The 3,918-nt window shown below is 40.5% G+C and overlaps 1 pseudogene; it reads right to left on the bottom strand.

Annotated features, from left to right (window-relative positions):
* Positions 1-238: 238 nt before the first annotated feature.
* On the bottom strand, positions 239-393 carry LOC119545065 (annotated as a pseudogene).
* Between the last annotated feature and the right edge of the window lie 3,525 nt (positions 394-3,918).

The raw sequence follows: 3,918 nt of genomic DNA, 5'->3' as shown, positions 1-3,918 counted from the left end.
AACTCAAGCTGGGCCAACAGAACCCTTCTGTGGGATTTGGGGTTGGCATTTAGAAGGAGACTGAAGGAATTTCAGGAAGCTGGGACCAAGAAGACTTTGCAATTCTTTGCGGTAGATTTCTAATGTATAGTGAACAAAATAGACTAATATTAAAGAAAGAAAAAATATCAATGAATGATAAATGCTTTGAGGAAAGTAAAGCAGAGTAACCATGGTGGTTAGAATTTATTTTTTTTTTCAGGAGAGAGTACAAATGCAGTCCCCCACTACCACAAATTATGCAGTTGAGTTTCCCACATTTGGGGAAATTAGCATATCTGGAGTGCAATAGATAAGCCTCTCCCTGGGAAAACCACCTTCATGGTCATGGTATCTCCCCTGCCAGGAAAGTATGGTGAGAATTTTTAAGGCCAGGGAAGGCTTCTGTAATAAGGTGACATTAATGTACCTGGGAGCTGAATAGCAAGAGGGAGCCATGCATGTGTCCAGGTAAGAATGGCCCTGGCAGAGGGAAGAGCCCATGCAAAGGTCCTGAGGCAGGAGCCAGCCTGCTGGTCCGTAGAACAGAAAGAAGGCCTGTGTGTCAGGAGATGAGGTTGGAAAGATAACCATCACCCTGGAGAACACTGACAAGCCAGGCCCTGGGTGTCCCACTCTGAGTTCATTTTACCCTCATAATGTATCCCTACCTACAGAGTAGGTAAGCAGAATGTTGTCATTTCACACATGCAGAAGCAGAAGCCCAGAGGGGCTAATTAGCCCGTTGTCACACAGCCCCTGTGTGCTGGAGCCAGGTTCCACATCAACGCAGTCTGACACTGGAGCCTCCACTGAACAACCGCACCGTAGTGGCCACTTCCCATAGGAGCCGGGCTAGGAAAGTCATATTTGATTCTTCAAGGAATGATCGTAAAGAGCTTAATATGTATGCTATTTTGTGTAAGAAGCACTCAATCAACTTTATTTATCATTTTTAGTATTATTAATTGGATGGCCTTAGGTATTTTACTTAATCTCTTTAATCTCTTTGAACTTCCATTTCCTCAACTTCAGTTAGGAAGAATATCTAAGAATTATTGTGAAGATCAAAAATCAAAGGGGATAACAACTATAACATGCTTGGAACAGTACCTGGCACCTACTGAAATCTCAAAACAAAAGAAGCTGCTAATGTGATGGAAGGAGATGTGTGTCCTCTTATGCAGGAGACAACAGGATCTGCTGCGTCACAAGATGTGGGGAACGCAAGATGCTCTAGAAACAACTGAGCTTTCCTCTCTGCAGACCTTGCCCAGCTTTCCAGAGACTGAATTATCCTTAAGAAATAAGGTGGGGCAATAAGAGCAGGGGCCAACCTTTCAGCGTGGCGTGTCCTCCATTGTCACTGTGGGGACCAGTCCCCGTAGAGCATGGCCTAAGGATGCTGAGCCATCCTGCCCCTCTCCCGGCCCTGGGAGCAGAAGCCTGCTGGGCATCTTCTCAGGGATCCATCTGCAGACCACAGGCTCCTGCCAGGAGCCCAATATCATGACCCAAGAGCCAGGTGCTGTGCCTGTCCAGACCAGAGGCAGTGGACTTGCACCAGCCCGGTTCTGAGGTCTGGGACAGCAAAGCATCAAATCATGTTGTCATGTCCTGTACTGATTTTGGACCCCTCTGGACTTGCTTCTTTAGATATGAACAGCAAATGCTGTCACTTCAATGTTCATGACTTGCATGGAAGGACTCTGGGGCTTGGGTCCTGGTAAGAACTGACAGGTGTGTGCATCTGATCTGATATCTCAAAAACAGACCAACTGGATGTTGTAAGAAATGGAAGCAGTAACAAAACCCAGAACAGTCCGTATGGCAAAGGACTCCCTAAAGAGAAAAAATCTACAACACAGAGGACAGAAACAGGCTTAACACCTATATATAGAAAAGTGCTTCAAAATTGACGTGATGAAAATATTCCAAAGGAAGATGTGAAAAGTGAAAGAATAGACAGTATAGAGAAGAACAAATTCAAATGGCCAACAAACATATGAAAAGATGCTTAAATTCACTAGAAGTCAGGAAAATGTAAAATAAAATACTTAAATGCTATATCACATATAGCCATCAGACTGGCAAAAATTAAAACAATTTATTGCCATTAGAAAGGTGGGGAAAATACATTCTCATAGGGTAGAAATGTGAAGTGTTACACAGCCTTTTGGGAAAGCAAACTGAAAACATCTTTAAAATTAAAATCACATATCTAAGCTGAAATCTAGCAATAATCCCACTGTTAGGAATCTACCTCTTGGAAATGAGGGCCCCAGTAGGAAAGGAGAGATTTATGAGGATTTTTTATTGCAGTGATCTCAGTGCAATAGTCAGAAGCAAGATGAATGTTCCCTAAGAAGAGGCTGAAGTTGAACGAGATGTGGTACATCCACACCACCTTTGCTGAAATGAGTGCCTTTGAACTTGATCAGGGTCATCCAGAAACTTCCCTAAGGAAGGGACCCCTGCCCCTTTCCCCTACGTGATGTTCCCTCATGACCCATAGCTTCTGTGCTCTTATTTTATAATGACACATTTGTTACTGTCTGTCTCTCTGGGTGGGTTTTAAAGCTAAGTGAGAATAGGGGCTTTGCTTCATTCACTGCTATTCCCTCAGTGAATGCTACTTGTGTTCAAAATATTAGTGAACTAATGAATTCATTAACTCATTCACTGATGTTGTTTTGTGGTTTTTTTTGTTTGTTTTGTTTTGTTTTTGCTTTTGTTTTTATCAGAAAGCCTTAGCGCTAACTTGGGGGCTCCAGGAAAATGTGTCATCCTCACCCTATTCCATTCTATATGGTTGTTTTAGCAAGAAGAAAAATCAAGCAAGACACATATGTCTTACTTTGCCTAATATATTATGACAATAACACACATGGGTTGGCTTAAACAGTGGGAATTTTATTTGCTCATGGTTTGGGAGCCTAAAAGGCTGGCTTTCCCCTGGGGTCTGTAGTGTTCTAGTGATGCCTGCTAAAATTTTTGGAGCTCCTTAGCTTGCATCTCCACCTCCTGCACATGGAGATGTCCTCTCCTTTCTGACTTCTGTGACTTCTGGGTTCTCTTCATAAAGCCTCCAGTAATCCAAATTAAGGCACCCCCTGATTTAGTTCGCCACAACTTACCTGACACTAACACTTTCAAGAAGTCCTATTTGCAGTGGGTTCACACCCACAGAGAGAGGAATTAAGATTAAGAAAGAGGAATTAAGATTAAGAACATGTGTTTGTTGAGGTACATAGCTCAACCTACCTATCTACCTAAGTTTTTACTATGGATTTCTGGGATGGATGCATGTGCACATGTGTATGCTGTGTGTATGTGAGAAAGGTATAAGTGGAGGAGAAGAGAAGCTAACTTTAGAAAAAAAATTTTTTAACCTTAGAAAAAATATTTTTTTTAAATAGAGCAAATATGTGACTTCATATAATAAAAATTTTAAATATAATGGGAAAATACGTAAAAATAAGAGAACTTATGAATCCATGTGGGAACTCACCCTTCTGTTTTAATGAACTTCTTACTTTTTTTAGAATAGTTTTAGATTTGCTGAAAAATTGCAAAAATACTACAGTTTCCATATACTTTATATCAATTTTCCCTATTACTAATATCTTACAATTAGTATGGTACATTTGTCATGATTAATGAACCAGTATTGTTGCATTATTATTAATAAATAATTGTTATTTTATAATAATTATTATGATTATTGTTAACTAAAGTCCATACTTTATTCACATTTCCTTATTTTTTAACCTAATTAATATCTTTAGGCATCTCTGGATTCCATCCAGAAAGCCACTTTGCATTTAGTCATCGTGTGCTCTTAGGGTCCTAAGGCTGGACAGTTTCTCAGACTTTCCTTGTTTTTGATGATCTTGACAA

Source organism: Choloepus didactylus, chromosome 9, assembly GCF_015220235.1.
Source record: "Choloepus didactylus isolate mChoDid1 chromosome 9, mChoDid1.pri, whole genome shotgun sequence".
Lineage (NCBI taxonomy): Eukaryota > Metazoa > Chordata > Mammalia > Pilosa > Megalonychidae > Choloepus > Choloepus didactylus.
This window is presented reverse-complemented; position numbering and strand designations above follow the sequence as displayed.